Source organism: Triturus cristatus, chromosome 12, assembly GCF_964204655.1.
Source record: "Triturus cristatus chromosome 12, aTriCri1.1, whole genome shotgun sequence".
NCBI classification, from domain to species: domain Eukaryota; kingdom Metazoa; phylum Chordata; class Amphibia; order Caudata; family Salamandridae; genus Triturus; species Triturus cristatus.
Genome location: NC_140595.1, coordinates 292,572,139 through 292,593,179, shown reverse-complemented (window position 1 = coordinate 292,593,179; position 21,041 = coordinate 292,572,139). Strand labels below are relative to the sequence as shown.

The following is a 21,041-nucleotide window of genomic DNA, read 5'->3' as shown; positions in this document are numbered from 1 at the left end:
TTACTGCATTGAAAAGTATTGCCAGTTTGAAAACTTTTCATACCTGCAACTAAGTTTATTTCTATTAATAAAAATAACAAAGTATTATTTTTACAAACCCTCAGTCTTGGATTAAGTCATTGAGTGTGTGTAATCATTTCTTGCCTGAGTGTGTACAACAAATGCTTAACACAGCCCTTTGATAAGCCTAACTGCTCGCCCACACTACAACAAAAGAGATCATCGTTTTATCTACTTGAGCCTCTGTAAAGCCTCTGGGGATCCACTGGACTCTGTGCACACTATACCTTACTTTGGTATAGTATATACAGAGCCAGTTTCCTACAAGCTGTGTTCTCACTTTGTTAAAGAGGACACCGGGAGGTATAAAGGGAATCCGCCTCAACCTTAAAAACAATTCAGATGAAGAAGGATGAAATAACTGGCAGTTCAGAACCTCACCACCATGGGTGAGAGAATGTTTAATTTTATCGATGTATCACATCTGACTAATCGTACAAGTATCGGCTGCTAGCTCTAAGCTGGCACTCTGCGGAAAGGCATACATCGTACTGTAGTCTATGACTTGTATAGTACTTCATACCCCTGTGGAGGCCATGAAGTGCTCTGGTTGCATCAGGTTCCTAAGCATCTTTTTGGAGTCTGTAGTTGAAAGGATGTTCGATGTAGGTTCTCCTTTATATGAGAGATGTTGGATGAGGTGTGTGAGGTTCAAAGATATTCTTCAAACCCAGTGTTCAAAGTATAAGCAGGAGATGTTGCATGAGACACTGCAGAAAGCGAGAGGTACATACATACCTACCTTTGATTGTTTTTATTTTACTCTCAGTATCATGCTATCATGTAGATAGCACCAGTCAAGTTTTTAGTGCTCTCTGGAATTTCAGAAATTTGACAACTCCTATTCTTGCAGGGATCGACTGCCAGAGCTTTGCCCTCCGAACGGAAAAGAAGGTACACCAGTTTGCAACTTTCTGCACAGAGTGATAGTCAAAAGAGCGGCCAGCCTGGAACATAATAGTTGTGTTTGTTCTTTGGTGAGTAGCTTGTATTGTAGGAACATGATCCGGTTCCATGGATTTTTGATATGCTATGCATATTGCTTTGAAGGTGAAGGCCAAGCACTGTTAGCCAGTCTAAGGATATGAGGGCTGGTGTGATGCAAGTTAAAATGAGCAGATTAAATAGCTTTCTGTCCACTGTGTTTTTTATTTTCTAGAGTTTTTTTGACGAACTAAGAGGACACAACAAGCCAACACCTCTAATTAGGGCAGAAGAGTCATGATTTTTTAATCTAAAATTGTCATTTCAGGGTTCTCCCACTTGAAAAACTTCCTCAACAAAAATGCAAGTCAATGGGGAAGAACCCAATGAAGGGTAACTTTTGAGTCCTTGGCATACAATAACAAAATGCAACCTACATTTCTCACTACATACCAAGAGTGTTTTACCGCCCACTAACGAAACCTCCCACCACACCAAAACCAACTCCTGTGAGTTGTTCTGACCTTGCATGTCAAAAATCTACATTTTGTAGCAGAGCCTCCAACAGGTGAGGGTCATGAGATAAGACTTGTCATTGGGTGTTGAGGTGGAGGGAGAAATGTTGCTTAGATTCAGGAGAAACAAATACATTTTCACAGAAACAGTAACACACTGAGCTGCCGGTTAGCAGGATTGGTGGGGACAAAATTAACAACAGGATTCAAACAAACATGGACAAAGCCACAAAGCCAATGTGTTTGTCTTTTGTATCAAGCATACAAACAGAAGTGCCCAACATACAAGGACACACATTCAAGCAAACAAAAACTGTTACAAGTTTTTTGCATACAAATCCAACGCACCTAACCATTCAGGCAACACACACATAGGTATGCAAGCAACACACAAAGGCCCACAACTAATATTCAGGCAAACCTGTGTAGCTTACAAAATCACTTTGCTTGCTGGGACTTTAAAGCCTATATTTATAACTGTAAAAATCAAAAATATAGGTCCCACAAAGCAAACTTCTAGTTTGAACTTGTTGAGGGTGTTACACATTATTTCGTTCATTTGCAGCAATGATTATGAATACATGCTTACATGGACGGATCAGTAGAAAATTACAAAATATGTAATTGTGTTCTTTAAGATGTCAATTTAACTTGTTTTCTGTTGCTGCTTTTAAGGGATTTTATATGTTTTTAATGTTGAAAAAGCCCTTACTAATTAAATGTTCGTCTGCTTGGTGTCCAGCTTTATCAACAAAATGTTTGTCATAGGAACTTTACTTAGGTTTGTAATGAGAACACTTGTGGTTAAATTTATAGCAGTCAAGTAGACCCCACGATAAAACTGTGGGATGAAGGATACTGCTTACAATGATGCACTGCAGTGATATTTGTACTGAAAACACAGAGACCCTTCAAGTACATACATGATCAAAAAAACAGTTTTACAGGTCCCGCCAGTGAAAATATCAGAGGGTGCATTATTGCGAGGAGGAAACTAAACTAAAGTCATCGGGCTTTTATTCCTCACTCACAAATCTAACAGTTACAAAAAGAATGCATGATCCCATTATTCTAATATCTTCAAGGGAATTGGTAACTGGCATTCACAATAACAAACCTAACAAAAAGGCATGGGATAGCCATTTTACTAGGAGTGTAGTGGCAAACCTGGAGACTTTTAACAGCATCTAGTATCGTAACTGGTATATAAATTAACAGACTTGACAGGTCTGGCGGTACTTACCTACTCTTGAAATATACGCATCATGAAAAGTTTTAATAACAAGCATTTGTAAAGGCATGAGGTTTCGCCGATGTGATTAACAATAGGCTGTTTTTTGTTTTAAGTTGTAGCTTGCTGAGTAGTTGTAAAATATAAGTTACAGAAAGTCTCTTAAAGTGTTAAGACTTGTTTATGTACAAAAAGGCAATATATTGAGCTGTTACTAGTGGTAGTGGGAAGTAATAGAAACATTTTGAAAAATTAAATGAAAGGGGGAAATAATAGGATTAATTCATGTAATAGCAATATTATGCGTTTAGAGGTGTTCTGAAGACGTTTGGGCCCGGTGCTATTGCACCTGCTGTACCATTCAAATCATGCTCCTAGTGCCTGCAAGATAAAAGCATTTGTGACTGCCTGTTTAGTAGTAAAATATAGTAATATTTGGTGCTTAGAGGAGTTACTACAACTTGTGGCCACGGTCCCACTGAACCTACTGTTCCATTCAAATCTTTACCCTATTGCCTGTAGGATAACTGCACTTGTAACTACATGTTTGGTCATAAAATATTGCAATATTTGGTGTTTAGAGGTGTTCCTAGAGCTTTGGTCCCTGGTGTCACTGCACCTGCTGCACCATTGAAATCATGATCCTAGTGCCTGCAAGGTAACAGCACTTGTGACTGCCTATTTAGTAGTTAATTATTGTAATATTTGGTGTTTAGAGGAGTTCTGACAACTTTTGGCCACAGTTCCACTGCACCTGCACCACCATTGAAATCATGGCCCTAGTTCCTGCTAGATCACTGCACTTGTGACTGCTTCTTTAGTAGTAGAATTTAGCAATAATATGCGTTTAGCTGGGTCTCTAGAACTCTTGGCCCTGGTGCCACTGCACCTGCTGCACTATTCAAATCAAGACCCGTTTAACTGCAAGATACCTGCAATTGTGTCCGCCTGTATAGTAGTACAATATAGCAATATTAGGTGTTTAGAGGAGTTCTGACAACTTTTGGGTCTGGTGCCACTGCAACTGCTGCACCATTCAAATCATGACCCTGTTGTCTGCAAGGTAACTGCACTTGTACCTGCCTGTTTAGTAGTACAATATACCAATATTTGGAGTTTAGTGGGGTACCTAGAGCTTTTGGCCCTGAAGCCACTGCACTTGCTGCACCATTCAAATCATTACCCTATTGCCTGCTAGATAAATGTACTTGTCACGGTCTGGTTTAAGATTTAGCAATAATTTGGGTTTAATGGGGCCCGGGAGCTTTGGGCCCTGGTGTCACTGCACCAATTAAATCATTACCCTAGTGCCTGCAAGGTAACTGCACTTGTGACTGCCTATTTTGTGGAAAAATATAGCAATATTTGGTGTTTAGTGGAGTTATGACAACTTTTTACCCTGGTGCTACTGCACCTACTGCACCATTCAAATCATGATCCGGTTGTCTGCAAGGTAGCTGCAATTGTGACTGCCTGTTTAGTAATAAAATATAGCATAGCTTATGTATATCAACTTTATTTTTAATGTACAATGTTTATGACAACATTTAGAATTTGAAGATAATGCCCAAATAGATTACGTTGAAAAAAATGAATCCGATAATGCCAACCAAGTGCAAAGAAAGGTACTGAGGCATGAATAGGAAATACCAAAAACGTTCCAAGGCTAAATCTTCTGCTTTACACAACTAAGTAATAAAAATTAAGCATTCCTGCATACTCCTAGCAACTGTGGAGAGGAGTTGGCCTAACGGCTATGGTGGTCGACCTCAAATCTGGGGAACCGTGTTTGAGTTACTGCAAAGACGCGCAACAGCCTGTGATTCTGGGCAAATCACTTAATCTTCCTGTGCCCAACAAAAATGAATGTGTCCTCATGTAAACGCAACTGGTGCTTGTGTAAAGCGCTCTGATACCCGATAACTTCGGGTCAAGTTTGCGCTATATAAAACTCTGTTAAAAAAAAAAAAACTATTAGAAACAGTCGGCCTTTTCCATGGGAAGAGATCTTAGCTTGAGCGTGAATGGGACTTAAACAGTGTGAACAGCTTTAGTAGAAGTATCGTAAATGTGTGCAGCCAGGGGAAGTTAAGAAAAAAAAGTTCCACACAAAAGTTAATGAACACAGTAATTGGAAACTGATAAGAGCCTGTAATGAAGTCAGCAGTCTAGTAGTTGGGGCGGGCGGACCAAGCTGGGAGGAAGGGAAGAGGAGGAGTCAGGACAGGAAGAGGGCAGTTAGTGTAGGGACAAGGCTGAGGTTGGAGGCAAGGAATAAAGCCCCAGTTAAAGAAGCAAGCCGTGTCTGTGATTATTAGTAGCGCGATGCTACAACTGGCGACGAGGGTGGGATGTCCAAGCCCCACTGATCACAGACCCCCAGAGACCGCGAGGGAGCTGAGAGCGGCTGCGAGAACAAGCGCTGACTCGCTTGAAGAGACTTGAGCCGATCGCGCCGAAGCGCGACTCACGCCAGAAGCGTGTGCCTCGAGTGAGGCTGGGAAGTGCAGATGTCGGGAGCCCACCCCGACCCTGCCTCGCACCCGAGAAGGAAAGAGAAGTGCCCCAGTGTCGAGGACGCCGTCCCTGAAGACCCACTGGCGAGCGCCGTGAAGTCCGGGCCTGAGCGCCCGTAGATATCGGAAGACCTCACGCCTGATGCGTGAGTATTGGCACGGTGGCGCGAGGAAAACGCGGGAAGCTGCAGGATAAGGCGGGAGCCCACCCCAACCTCACCTGGTAGTAGCCGCCGTTGGGGGCAAGCAGGTCCTGGTGTGTGCTACCCTCTGAAGCTGCCCGCCGGTGAGTCCAGAGTGAAAGAGGACCGAGTGAGCCATGAGAGAAAGCCTCGTGTGCATGCAGTGACAGCGGCCATCTTGAAGTCAGGCACTTTAAGACAGACCCCTTGATTGTTGCAGAGCGGCCATTTTGAAGTCAGGCATCCAGCAAATAAACAAGCATTGTCAAGTGCAAACAAACAAGCATTGTCAAGTGCAAACAAACATTGTCAAGTGCAAACAAACAAGCATTGGCGATAAGAAGTAAACAAGCATTGTCAAGTGCAAATAAACAAGCATTGTCAAGTGCAAATAAACAAGCATTGTCAAGTGCAAATAAACAAGCATTGGCGAGAAGAAGTAAACAAGCATTGTCAAGAGCAAGTAAACAAGCATTGTCAAGTACAAATAAACAAGCATTGGCGAGAACAGACAAAGAAACAGGCACCAACAAAAGGGTGAGAAGAAACCAACGATACGATGGTGACTCCCCCCGTCTCACCACAGCGGAAGCCCCTGGTCGCGGGAGGATCACACCTGCGAGCTCCGGAACCTCTGACTGACCACAGGAGGGAGTATGGGCCCCAAGTGGCAAGAATGGTTAGAAGATTTTGAGGACTATATCGAGGGATCCAAAGTGACGGAAGACAAAGAGAAGTTAATAGCCCTCCGCAACCTAGCCGGCCGGGAAGTAAGCAAAATCATCAAGGATCTTTCGCCTGCAGATACGGGAACCTATAACAAAGTGCGTGAGGCACTGAATAAGAAGTTTCTTCATAAAAGAAACGTGGATTATGAGCGCCACGCATTCCACCAAGCACGTCAAGGGAAGGAGGAAGCAATGAGTGCATTCATCACCCGGTTACGACGGCTGTCGAGACACTGAGTTTGAAACCTTCTCCCCCGACGCTGCCATTAAATCACAAATCATAACCGGCTGTCACTCAGAAACACTCCGGAGACGGCTACTGAGGAAACCCCACGAATTGGAGGAGATTGAAGAAATGACTCGTATATACAACCAAGCGGAGGAACACGCCGCCACCATTGAAACAGGACACAACGTCAGTCAGTCAGTCAGTCAGAATATCTTTATTCGACTTATTACAAGTCATACAAAGAACGCCTACTATACATCTATTTACATTTCCCACACAAAAAAACCTAATAAACAAACAGAAGAAAAATTTTAGACATGGATAAAATATTTCTATACAAATCTATCACGTAAACATGCTCAAACAACAAGAGAAGTTTTAAAGTAAGCTATGGCTAACAGGTTTCGCCCGCATTGCGGCTACCAGAAAGTTTGCCATACAAAAAGTAACATGTATGTTAGGTAGTAGTTGTAGAAAGAGCAGGGCTGGTCTTACTTGGACAAAACCAGCTTTTTTCAAAATAGGCAACAAATATTTCTTTCTCTGCTCATGGTATATACTACAAAACATAACAAAGTGCAGAGTATCCTGCACCGAAAAATTGTCGCAGCAGCACGGTGGGGCCTGCTCAGGCTTCTGCCAGGTCTTAAATGAACCTAGATAAAAATGTATCAAATTAAATCGGAACTTTGATAATAAAAACCTGTGATATGGGAATGTGACAAAGTTCAAGTAGGGGGCGAGTGAGGGTGTACAAACCAGGAGGTTATGTGCCCTTACTGCGGGTTTCAACACTTCGAGATCCTCCCTCCGTGCTTCCTGCCTATCCCTAAATAACTCTTTGATGGTTACTATGTCCTGTCTCCTAATATTTTCCGGAGATGAAAAAAGATCTGGGCGACCCAGATCTGCAAGGGTTTTAGCTACATATGCCAACCAAGGGATACTGGTGTATTTATCCAAGGATAAGACATCGTGCAAAATCTTGTGGTTCAGAGGTAGGTCATCATTTGTCCACAATTTCAGCCACAAAGTTAGCGGAGCAAGACTCAGGGTATCAGACAGATAGGGCAGACCCACCTCCTTATGGATGGAATACGTTGGGGTGGATTGCGGGACTGAGAGCAAGGATCTAATGAATCTATTTTCTGCTCTCTGAATTGGATCCAGGTTTACGTAACCCCACAGTTGGGAACCATAGGCCGCTATGGCCACTGGTTTGCTCTTGTAGATTTTCAGAAGGGCTTGCATGGGCCTAGCCCCTAGCTTCCCAGCAAAGCCCAAAACCGCTGAGGAGGATCTTATTACCGCCAATCTTTTTGCTCTTATCTGAGGGCCCCAAGTTCCTTTCTGGTCAAATATTACCCCCAAATATGGAAATGTGGACACGTTGGTGACAGGGACTCCCCTGCAAAAAAATGTTTTGTGTCTTTTTTTGTTGCATTCACGCCCCATGACCATCGTGTGTGATTTAGAGGCATTGACCTTAAGGTCCAGCGTCTCCATGAAGCTACCAAAAGCGTCCAGGAGATGCTGTAGGCCTACCCCAGTGCGGGCTATCAGCACTGCATCGTCCGCATACAGGAGCGCTGGAATTTTGACATCTCCTGCATGCGGAACGTCGGCTGCCTGTCCCTGCAGGTGACTGCCCAGCCTGTTGATGTAGATGGTGAATAATACAGGGGCTAGAATACAGCCTTGCCGCACCCCCTTAAGGGATTTAAACAGGGGGGTACGTCTGCCATCATTTGTGACTCGGACAGCTGCAAAAAGCTCCTGGTGCAGTTTAGCCATAAACACAACCAAAGACTCATCAATGCCCATCTCCAACAATAACTGCCACAATTTCGACCTATTCACCAGATCAAAGGCAGAGGAGAGGTCCATAAATGCAAGGAACATGGAGCCCTCCTTTGCCACTGTATATTTAGAAATTAATAGATGTAAGTTTATACATTGTTCGATCGTCCCCTTTTTTTCTCTGAATCCATATTGTAGTTCAGACAACCCTCCACGGCTCTCAACGTTGTCATTAAGTCTGGCTAGAAGAACTCTGCCTAATATTTTTACCGTTGAGTCCAAAAGAGATATGGGCCTATAGGAGGCGGGATCATCTCGCTGGCCTTTATTTTTATAGATAGGGACTATGGTGGATGTGGCCCAAGAACTGGGTACATGGTTGTTGGCTGCGTTAAACACTTTCGACAATACCGCCGACCACAATTTGGGAGAGTACATGAAAAAATCAGCGGGAACACCGTCAGGGCCGGGAGCTTTATGTCTTGTTGTAGCCATCAGGGCTTTTTCTACTTCTTCGGGGTTGAAGACCAACGGGTCTGCCACTATAGCAGGTACTGAAACATCTGCAGTTCCTTTGGACCCACCCTCATATACATTTTTGAAGTGGTTTAGCCATTTGTCGTCGGTGATCACACAGTCCATAAGAGCATTATTGTCTTCAGAAAATAACGGTTGTCTAATGATCTCCCAGAATCTTTTACTGTCCTTCAGTACTGCAGCTGAGAGGAGATTTTCCCATGCTTCGCGTTTAAGGGATTCTTTGCGGTTCTTAATGGCAACCTTGTAGCGTTTCCTTAATCTAACAATATCCTCCCCAGCCCTGGGAGAGGTTTTTAACGCTGTCAACAATGCTCTGTGCGCTTTTGAACAAGCAGAATCAAACCAACGTTTTGTTCCAGAAAATCCTTTTTTTGGCTTGACTAAAAGATCCTTAGCCACCTGGCCACAAATTTCCTCAAAAGCCTCTATAATTTCTTTACCTTGTGCCCCCGATTTTTGACAGATGGCCACTTTGTCCTTTATTTTTGGAAAATTTATTTCATAGAAATTATCCGGGATCACTTTGGCCCATTTCAGTCGTCTGTCTTGGTCGCAGGGTTTCAGGGGGTGTGCTGGTTTAAGTGCTTTTGGCGGTGCTCCCATCTGGCCACCCCAGGCCACTTCAAGTAGTACAGGGTTGTGGTCACTGTAGGGTATTATGACTGTACAATAGACCATAGACCGGTTTAAAATACCTTGTGAAACAAAGATGTAGTCTATCACTGAGCCATGGTGACTGCCAATGTAGGTTGGCGCCCTAACGCCCTTATCGGGTTCATAAAGGTCATGGTTTGCTAATAATTCTTCTAACTCAAGCCCCTCTGTATAGTGTTCAAAGTGGGGGCCCCGAGGGGCCTCCTCGCCCCCCTCAGTTACATTGTCACCTCTTCCCATACAACCCAGGTTACATAGATGATTAAAATCTCCTAATAGGATAAACTCATAAACTAAATAGATATTCTGAGACACTTTATTTAAGATATTATCTAGGTTAGCGACATTACTCCCACTGTGTTCGCTGTTCCTAGAGTTGTAAAAATTAATATATATCGTCCTGCAATTGTTACTAGTCGTCCTTTCAACCATTAGGATGTTTACGGAATCTGTATTTATCTGCCTATAGGTGCCCTTCAGATCTAGAGAAAACATAATGGCCAAACCTCCTTTAGCTCTGCCCATGCGGCTAGGGACTGCAGGGATAGAGAAGCAGGTGAATCCATCCCACCAGAAATTAGCCGATATGTCCCACGTTTCTTGCAGGGCAATTATATGTTGCTTAGAAAGAAAGCTCACACATGCTTTGTCCTGTCGTTTTGCAGATGAGCCAGCTATGTTCCATGTTATAATTTTACAGGCGTTGGTAGGTAACCTCAGCTCTTTTTCCCCCAACAAACACCCCTCAGCTAAGCTTAAGGATCTGACCGCCTTGTTCTGAGCTACCTCAGGTGCGTTCTGTGTTGGAACGATGTTCAGGGTTGACGCTATGCAACCCTCCCCCTGGTATGATAGCCCAGAGTTGTCCAACGGGACATAACTCTCAGGTGTTTCATAAAATGTAAGCAGGCGGAGACCGTCATTGGTGTAACACTGGCTAAGGTTTATTTCGGGTCTAGTTATGGACTCACTTGCTCGGACATTGCAAGGTTTAAGTCAATCGCAGTTGTTTAGATCCGCTAAGGGAGCATACCTATTCCCCAATCCGCCCCCCCAATCAAAAGGGGTAGCTGCCTGACCTTGACCCATAGCTGCGATGTTCCACATAGGTAAAGGGGTATTTGGGCGTATCGGAAAGTAATCGTTTCTCGCCCATGGTACGAACCTATTGATTCGCCCAATGGGATCTTGGCCCATCCAACCCGGGCCCCAACCATTAACGGCAGGGTCTGGTGGCATGGGAGGCCACAAATTTGACTCATGCGCGTGGTTAGATCTTCCGTGCTCAAAGTTAAATATAGGCCCAGGGCGCTCGTTGGGGAATCTATGTCTAAAACCGCCTTCCCAGTTTGGGGCGTTATTCGCTCTCCTAACTCTAGTAGGGTTAGAAAAGGTAGGGAGCTGAGCCTCACTATAGAAGAATTTTAGGGTGAGCGGGACTATAGAGCCGCTTCGCCTTTGGGGTGGGAAGATGTTATTCAAAATTTTTGGGAGGACCTCTGTGTTGGCAAAGTTTATAATCACACAGTCCCCCTTAAATTTTTTGGGATTGGACCCAATCCAAGGTACCCTCCTGGTCATAACAATATCCCTTGCTAAACTATCCATCCCTTGGGGGGCCATGGTCATGTTTGTAGTAAGCCAATGAAGAGCTTTATCCTTCAAGTCCTGTTTCGATTCTATTTTGTTTTGTGCTAAGACTGGGACATTTGCTAGTACTAGCACAACTGGGGAGGCTTCCAAAATAAATTGGGCTGATATATCCTCATGTATTGTCCCAATTATGTCCCCTGATGATGATGTCGGCGCGGCTCCGCCTGCTAGGTCCTGACTGGGAGCCGTTAATAGAGTTGAAGCTACTGCTAAGGGCCCCTCTGGCAGTGTAGGCTGTGGGACACTCTCATTTGGTAGAGCCTCTACGGCTCCCGATGCCAATTTTGTGACAAGAGCAGATAGATTGGCCACCTCTACCACCAGATTACTTTGTGCACCCCCCGCCTTCTTAACCTCCGAAGTTAATTTATCCAGTTTACCAATCAAGGGCTTGATGATTGTCCTAATTTTTATATCAATCATATCTTGGATCCGATTAAAGAGTTCATCATCAACAATACGTCTGGATTCTGCATCGGCATCAAAGTCAATTTGTTGCCCTTCACGTCTTGGGGGTGGAGTAGCTGCCTTTCTCCTGCCTTGTTGTTTCCCCCCTCTCTTTGAGTGAGATTTTCTACAGGTTCTCACTGGCCGTGGAACGGGCTGCCCCGGTGACGGTACTTCCTCGATGGAAAATGACTGGTGATTATGCTCTGAGGTATTGCCGTTATTGGCCGACGAGTTAACCAAAACATGAGGATCTTCTGCATCGCTGGCCAAGTCTTGTGGGATATGAACTAGGCTATTCGACTGGGGAAGATCTGGCGGTGTGGTCAGTAACTCTGGAGCAGATGCCCTTGCGGGCGGGCTTTCTAACGGAAGAACTGGCGATTGGCTCAAGCCTAGCGATTGCCTCCTCTCATTGTTGATCTTATTGACTTTTTGAACCACATATGAGAGCATTGTGTTGAGGGGCTCCGTCGCAGCAGATGCGGGCTTTTTCCTTACCATAATGCCTACCTCTTACAAACGACCGAGCCAATTGACCAAGGTATGTGTCAGGATCCACAGGCAGATGGCAGAAGACCTGGGGGTAATGAGGGTTAATAGAGTTCTGTACCTTACTAATCCCAGACGGCGAACCTTAGGGAGGTGGCCTCGCCTCGCCTTCTCGTGCCTCTGAGGGCCACAGAGGGCCCGCCCTTTGCCCGGGCTTAGCCCCGGGCACTCCCGCGCGCTCCCGCGCAGCGAGGCACGTCACTTCTTGTAGGCGTTGGTTAGGAGGAACATGAGGGGCGGGGCGGTCAGGGAGAGCGGGCCAGGTGACTTGGCCTCGGGATCGCCGGGGCTCCTGGGAGAGTGAGTCCCGGTTCCCAGCGCTCGCAGCCCTGTCACTCGCGCACACACCCTGCAGGTAACAACACTCGGCTTGGCGACCTTGGCGATGCGGGACCCGCGAAGCGGGTTCCGCGAGGTGTTGACTGGGTCCTCCCTTCTGCAGCAGCGAATCCTCCTTCCAGGTAACAGCACAGCAAACTGTAGAACTGTAGAACTTCCCGGTTTCCCGCTTGGGCGGGCTCCTTTTCAGCTGATTTGCAGGGCGGGGCGGTCAGGGAGAGCGGGCCAGGTGACTTGGCCTCGGGATCGCCGGGGCTCCTGGGAGAGTGAGTCCCGGTTCCCAGCGCTCGCAGCCCTGTCACTCGCGCACACACCCTGCAGGTAACAACACTCGGCTTGGCGACCTTGGCGATGCGGGACCCGCGAAGCGGGTTCCGCGAGGTGTTGACTGGGTCCTCCCTTCTGCAGCAGCGAATCCTCCTTCCAGGTAACAGCACAGCAAACTGTAGAACTGTAGAACTTCCCGGTTTCCCGCTTGGGCGGGCTCCTTTTCAGCTGATTTGCAGGGCGGGGCGGTCAGGGAGAGCGGGCCAGGTGACTTGGCCTCGGGATCGCCGGGGCTCCTGGGAGAGTGAGTCCCGGTTCCCAGCGCTCGCAGCCCTGTCACTCGCGCACACACCCTGCAGGTAACAACACTCGGCTTGGCGACCTTGGCGATGCGGGACCCGCGAAGCGGGTTCCGCGAGGTGTTGACTGGGTCCTCCCTTCTGCAGCAGCGAATCCTCCTTCCAGGTAACAGCACAGCAAACTGTAGAACTGTAGAACTTCCCGGTTTCCCGCTTGGGCGGGCTCCTTTTCAGCTGATTTGCAGGGCGGGGCGGTCAGGGAGAGCGGGCCAGGTGACTTGGCCTCGGGATCGCCGGGGCTCCTGGGAGAGTGAGTCCCGGTTCCCAGCGCTCGCAGCCCTGTCACTCGCGCACACACCCTGCAGGTAACAACACTCGGCTTGGCGACCTTGGCGATGCGGGACCCGCGAAGCGGGTTCCGCGAGGTGTTGACTGGGTCCTCCCTTCTGCAGCAGCGAATCCTCCTTCCAGGTAACAGCACAGCAAACTGTAGAACTGTAGAACTTCCCGGTTTCCCGCTTGGGCGGGCTCCTTTTCAGCTGATTTGCAGGGCGGGGCGGTCAGGGAGAGCGGGCCAGGTGACTTGGCCTCGGGATCGCCGGGGCTCCTGGGAGAGTGAGTCCCGGTTCCCAGCGCTCGCAGCCCTGTCACTCGCGCACACACCCTGCAGGTAACAACACTCGGCTTGGCGACCTTGGCGATGCGGGACCCGCGAAGCGGGTTCCGCGAGGTGTTGACTGGGTCCTCCCTTCTGCAGCAGCGAATCCTCCTTCCAGGTAACAGCACAGCAAACTGTAGAACTGTAGAACTTCCCGGTTTCCCGCTTGGGCGGGCTCCTTTTCAGCTGATTTGCAGGGCGGGGCGGTCAGGGAGAGCGGGCCAGGTGACTTGGCCTCGGGATCGCCGGGGCTCCTGGGAGAGTGAGTCCCGGTTCCCAGCGCTCGCAGCCCTGTCACTCGCGCACACACCCTGCAGGTAACAACACTCGGCTTGGCGACCTTGGCGATGCGGGACCCGCGAAGCGGGTTCCGCGAGGTGTTGACTGGGTCCTCCCTTCTGCAGCAGCGAATCCTCCTTCCAGGTAACAGCACAGCAAACTGTAGAACTGTAGAACTTCCCGGTTTCCCGCTTGGGCGGGCTCCTTTTCAGCTGATTTGCAGGGCGGGGCGGTCAGGGAGAGCGGGCCAGGTGACTTGGCCTCGGGATCGCCGGGGCTCCTGGGAGAGTGAGTCCCGGTTCCCAGCGCTCGCAGCCCTGTCACTCGCGCACACACCCTGCAGGTAACAACACTCGGCTTGGCGACCTTGGCGATGCGGGACCCGCGAAGCGGGTTCCGCGAGGTGTTGACTGGGTCCTCCCTTCTGCAGCAGCGAATCCTCCTTCCAGGTAACAGCACAGCAAACTGTAGAACTGTAGAACTTCCCCAGTCATGAGCAAGCACACCACGTTCAAGAACAACCTCGTAGCAGAAGGAAGCATTCACAGGAGAACAAATGGAGATCTAGCACGTCATCTCGCCAACGACGTCCGGAGTATAGAAGAAGAGAACAAGGGCGAAGGGACCGCAAACCAGAAAGGACTAGACGATGCTATCGGTGTGGATATGACTATCCTCATATAGACACCTGTCCGGCCATGGGTCAGCGATGCAGGAAATGTGGGCGATCCAACCACTTCGAAGCGATGTGCGGGGTCTATCACAAAGAAAGGCGAGGTGAAACAACGAGATCGTCCCGCTCAGACGCACGGAAACATCACATACAAGCTGTTCAAGGAGAGTTCATGCGGTCCCCTGGCTCATCACATTCCAGCCGGGAGTCACGCAGGTCCCATTGGGAACGCAGATCCCCATCTCGGGACTCGAGGTCGTCTTCCTCCAGAGACTCGACCTACACTGTCGAATACTTGAACATGATTGCGGACCCTGATCAACTGAAAAAATATCCCCGCCTAGACATTAGAGTGGGGAACCACGACACCAAATTTTTCATGGACAGCGGAGCCTAGCTGAATTATATTCCGGTTACGTAACATGAGAAAATGGTCCCGAAACCCCCATTAACGTTTGCACCGGTCCGCGTCTTCACGTGGATGGCCAACAAACCACTCCCCTGCCTGGGCAAATTCCACACCACACTCACCCATGGCGACATCACCATACAGGCAGTCATACATGTCATCAAAGGGCCTGAAGCCGACTGCCTTCTTAGCCTCCCCACGGTTGAGCGCCTTCGTCTGGTGGAAATTTTATTCAAAGTCAACAACACTCAGGACTGGGTCAGCAAGTTTCCCGAATTATTTCAAGGCTTAGGCAAGCTGAAAGGGTGTCAAATTCGGCTGCACATTAACGAACAGATCAAACCTGTTGCGCAGCACCCGCGACGTGTTCCATATCATCTCCAAAGTGCTGTCGAGGATGAACTTCAAGAACTTCTATCCACTGACATCATCGAGCGCACGGATGGCCGGACCCCTCGGGTGTCGCCGGTGGTCATCGTACCGAAAAAAGGGACTCCCACCAAGGTGAGACTGTGTGTTGACATGCGCCTCCCCAACACCGCAATTGAAAGGGAGCGACACCCTGGACCACATCTAAGCGATATGATTGCTGCACTGAATGGTGCAAGGGTCTTCTCGAAGCTAGACCTCAACAAAGGTTATCACCAGCTAGAGTTAGACATCAAATCTCGTTACATCACCACGTTCGCGACTCACCTAGGACTATTTAGGTACAAGCGGCTGAGCTTTGGCGTCTAGTCTGCCGCCGAAATTTTTCAGGAGGCTATCCGTCAAATCATTCAGCACATCCCCAACACCTTGAACTACAGCGACGACATCCTGGTCTATGGGTCGGATGTTCGTGAGCACGACATCGCTCTTGATCGCGTTTGCCATGCCCTGTTAGATGCGAATTTGACGCTGAACAAGGAGAAATGTGAGTTTCACAAGGCCACTTTAAAATTCTTTGGTCACATTTTCTCAGATGAGGGCATGAAGCCTGACCCGGACAAGGTCGCGACCTTGAATGATACCAGGAGCCCGCAGGATGTCAACGACTTGAGGTCCTTCTTGGGAATGGCCAGCTACTGTGCCCGCTACATCCGGGACTATGCGACCATCAGTCACCCCCTCCGGATCCTTACCAAGCTTGGTCAACCGTTTGACTGGACCTCGGAGTGCGAGCGGGCATTCAAGGACATCAAGCGCGCTGTGGAGTCGGCCGACAGTCTCTCTTACTTCAATCCTCAACGGAAGACGGAGATCACCGTTGATGCCAGCCCTGTTGGTTTGGGGGCCATCTTGGCCCAATATGACAATGACTCTGACCAGAGGCGGATCGTTGCTTATGCCAGCCGCAGCCTGTCTGATCCCGAGAAGAGGTACTCACAGCCGGAAAAGGAAAGTCTTGCTGTAGTCTGGGCGTGCAAACACTTCCATGTTTTTATATATGGCAAGCACTTTACCCTGATCATTGATCATCAGGCGCTGATCACCATCTACGGCAATCCTAAATCCAAGATGCCTCCGAGAATTGAGAGATGTCGTCTCCGGCTTCAGGAGTACACTTTCACTATTGTTCACAAACCGGGGAAGGCGGAGAACCCGGCCGACTACATGTCCCGGCACCCCCAGCCATCTTCAGAATCCAAACCATCGATTGCTGAGGAATATATCCATTTTGTGGCTGACCAAGCATTGCCACCTGCCATTCCCATGGACGTCATTCGGGAGGTCACCGCCCAAGACACTATCCTGCAAATAGTACTCAAACGGATTCAAACTAATAGATGGAGATATGACCCGCTCGAAGAAGACACGGACTCTACAATCCGGAAGGAGATACAAGCATTCCGGCACGTCTGCGGTGAACTGTCGGTCACCACTGATGGAGTCATCCTAAGAGGTCAACGACTTGTCATCCCCAGTCAACTACGGCAAGGGGTTATCGATCTGGCCCATGAAGGCCACAGAGGAGTAGTGTCCACGGAACGAGCTCTACGGGAACGCGTCTGGTTCCCCTTTCTGGACCAGATGGTGGAGTCTACACTAAAGGATTGCACCCCTGTCAGCTGACCAGCAAAAGCAATCCACCGGCACCACTACAAATGACCACCCTACCCAGTGGAGTTTGGCAAGAAATTGCCATGGACTTTTATGGACCGCTGCAGTCTGGAAAATATGTGGTTGCCATAATTGACGAATATTCACGATTTCCCATCGCACAAATAATATCGTCTACAAGCGCCTCCTGCACTCTCAAGGTGCTAGATGAAGTATTTGCAATATGGGGTGTCCCCAGAGTAATCAAAACGGACAATGGACCCCCATTCAATGGACACAAATTCAGTGCCTTTGCGAAACACATGGACTTTAAGCACAGAAAAGTCACACCACTCTGGCCCCAAGCAAATGGCACCATCGAAAGATTTATGGCCACGATCAAAAAGACGTTTCAGCAGGCTACTGCTGAGAAGAAAGAACTGCAGGCAGCTCTGACTTTAGTTCTCAGAGCTTACAGGACAACCCCCCACTCAACCACCGGACAATGCCCTGCGACCCTCATGCTAGGGCGGCCAATGAGAAATCGCATCCCGACATGGGAAGGTGCCTTGCAAGCGATATCACCAAATCACATCCATCAAGAAATGGCTGTGACTGACAAGCACAACAAGGACCGGATGAAATCGTATGCCGATGCCAAGAGGAGAGCGAGGTCTCCATCTTTGCATGAAGGAGATCATGTCTTCATCAAACAAGAGCAGCATATAAAGACTGATTCCCGATTCCGGGACGAGCCATTGTTAGTTACCCAACAGAAGGGCATTATGCTGACGGCGGAATCTGAGCAACGCAGAGTCACCAGGAACGTCTCCCACTTCAAGAGGTGTCCGCGAGACATGAAAGGACCCGGGATGAATCCGACTGGCACGCCCGCACTTGAAGAATCGGACCTTGGTGATACAGAAGGCGGAGGTCAGCAGAGTGAGCCCGTGCCAAGTGTGCACACTGGGGGCATGTCATTGCGGCCACGTCGTGATATTCAGCCACCAAAGAGACTCATTGTAGAGATGGACTGAAGCACTGTTGTTTGTTTATTTTATTAAGAAAAGGGGAGATGTAATGAAGTCAGCAGTCTAGTAGTTGTGGCGGGCGGACCGAGCTGGGAGGAAGGGAAGAGGAGGAGTCAGGACAGGAAGAGGGCAGTTAGTGTAGGGACAAGGCTGAGGTTGGAGGCAAGGAATAAAGCTCCAGTTAAAGAAGCAAGCCGTGTCTGTAATTATTAGTAGCGCGATGCTACAGAGCCCCCCTTTTAAGATATATTAAATAAAAGAGATTTCACAAGCACAGAGCAAGCACTGTGCAGGCGAACCTAAAAAGGGAAATGCTGACTCCGAAAATGGTTAGACTTTTCCTTTATAGAATAGAGTTGAATGGAAAGGAAAAGTACATATAAAGAAAATCAATTCTGGGTCCAAAATCTAAACTGTCTACAAGACTAGTTCTTAACCATTTGACTACTATGGACGTCGCTACTAAATCATTACAGGAATCTGGGGACCCCTACTGAGTCATAAATAAGTAATTTCTATGATTTGAGTCTCAAAACAATACACACAAATAAATAAACCAAACAAATGCTCACATATTCAAAACATTTTGTTTAATTTACATTCAAATATAGAAAAGGTTTCAGATTTGAAATGTTGCTTCTTTCGTTTTATGTACTTTAATATTGTTAATATTATTTAATTCTGTAATGCAGTTGCTGACCCCCTGAGTGGACCTCGGACCACAGGTTAAAAACCACTGGTCTGCAATAGTCCCAAAAGTTGTGGGGTGCCAGATTTAGCACAGCTCCCCTAAACCACGTTACAGGAAAGACTGCATCGGGAACAGTATTGCACACTGAAAAGTGACAGTATGGAAAGTGCATTGTTCATCACATCAGCAGACTTGTAACGGAGTTTAAGTCGTACATATCCCCGTCCCAGTTCAGAGCAGAGAACGCGTCAACAGGTTCTGCACGGGCTGCAAAATGATTACCGGTTTTCCCGCGCTTGCTTGTACGTGAAGCTTCTAACGTGACAACAAGGAAAGAGGGGGATATCACATTCTCTGTTTTCGCAGACAATGAAGAAAATATACAAGTTACCTGTTTCTCCGGGGACCTTCTGACACGCGACCCCTTTTCCATTCAGCCCTAAGTCCCGCCTTATGTGTACGGCTCCCATGGCAGCGCACTCGGTAGAAACTGTTGCCATGGAGGCGTTTCAAATACTGGACACTACTACTTGGGCTAGAGGAGGGGGGGGGGGGCTTAGTCCCCCTCGAAGTGTCCGACGGACGCTTCCGTCGTACTGCAGTCTACCTCACGGGGGAGGGCGGGTCGTTCTGGAACAGAAGCACTAAACGCTGCACTGACACGTTTTCCTTACCTCACGCGCGTTTGGTCACACCGTTTAACTTGGAGACAGCTCCTCCCACAGAGGGTCGTTTACACTGGTTACATTCTAGCGTTGTCCTCCACAAAGAACTCCTGAAGTGACCGGAACAGTATAACAGCAACAGTGTGAATGGAAATCAATCCCAAGGCGCACTTAATTTAAGGGGGAAATGCCGCAAATGGGTAACATTCTACTGTCATTTTTCTTTTTTTTGCATCTTTTATATAACGCTGTGGTGTAGCGCGAACTCGACCCGAAGGTATCGGAGCGCTGTACATGAGCACCGTATTTACATTACACATTCAGGCACGGGGAGATTAAGTGATTTGCCCGGAATCACAGGATGTGGACGCGACCCCGAGGCTCGAACCCTGGTTTCCTGCACCAAAATCGGCAATTTAAGCCGACGGCCCACATCCTCTCCCCCTCATTGGCCTATTTCGGATCGAAATTCTCACCCAGTTAAAAGTAACGGGAACGGGTCAATAGTGAGGATTATAGCTGTCAATCCTGATCATTTCAATACAACTACCAAAAGTATCCAGATTAACCTAGTGCTGACGTCTACTACGAGGTGAGCTAGTCCAGGTTTTTACCTTGCATTCTGGGACTTGTAGTCCTGTCTATCACAGTATAAAATCCAGGACTGCAAGTCCCAAGAATGCAAAGAAAACCTGGCCTGATGAGCTACACATTCATGAAACTAGAAAACGTAAGAGCGCGGTAGCCGTCAGGTCGTGTAATGGCTGGCAAGGAGACAATAGACCCCATTGAGCGGTGAACGTTCAACAAACACGTCAGTAATCGTAGGGTCTTTTTGCATTCTGGTACTTCTGGTCTTGTATTCTGAACGGAATAAACAACAAACGGAGAACATATCTTGTCAATGAAGAATAAGTTTGCCACTTTCTAATCGAAAACTACTTGCCATTTAGTTCTGGCTTTGACATTCTGGAAGATTCAGACCCCAGTACTTAAAAACAGTTTGGTGAGCAATACTCTAAATTCTCATTTTTAAATTTCATGTCTGTTTTCTTAGCTTTATTGATCATTTATGAATAAATTATATAGCTCTAAATTGTTTTTCAATTGATTTATTCATGTATTTGCTGCTTCAAGTTTATATTCCAAAATGGAAAAAAGACCAACTTTTGTTGAACGTCCCGGTATTTGTTAATAACAGTGTGGTGAAAATACTAAGCAGGTGGAACCCCAATTGAGAATAGATTAGGTGAGCACCAGAGCTGTCAAGCTTATACATTTCATGTTTGATCTTTGCATACTGGTACTCGTAGCTGTGAGGATTAATTATACATTTCGGACTACAAGTCCTAGAATGCAAATTAAAAAAAAAAATGCTTAGGTATTCAAAAATGATCCCAGGAAACCTGAGAATGTTGTTTTTAACTCTGCTATGGTTTTATTGATAGAGTAGACCCAAACATTCTCGACTGTAACAAGGATCATTTACTCCCTTCAGGTAATATCAAATACTAAAATGCCTTTAAACAAATAGTATTTACACTGGGCATTTGGTGTGTTTTCGTCTCCGATTTATACACTTTGTAAATAATAGATTATAATGTGTGCAAACATTGGTTTTGCTCCTATTTGGATTCATTTTGTACATTTAGCGAGGAAATGAAAGTGTCTGGACTA

General features: G+C 47.3%; 1 protein-coding gene across 3 annotated transcripts in view; it reads right to left on the bottom strand.

The window, feature by feature from the left end:
• SPMIP8 (sperm microtubule inner protein 8) overlaps nt 1–19,504 on the bottom strand; it is a 164,218-nt gene extending 144,714 nt beyond the window's left edge. The window contains exon 1 of one of the 3 annotated variants that reach the window (XM_085636807.1): nt 19,374–19,504. The gene's annotated coding sequence lies outside the window, so the exon portion shown is untranslated. Of the gene's footprint in view, nt 1–19,090; nt 19,308–19,373 lie in introns of those variants that run through there. The other 2 variants (XM_085636806.1, XM_085636808.1) reach the window with 2 other exon arrangements.
• Between the last annotated feature and the right edge of the window lie 1,537 nt (nt 19,505–21,041).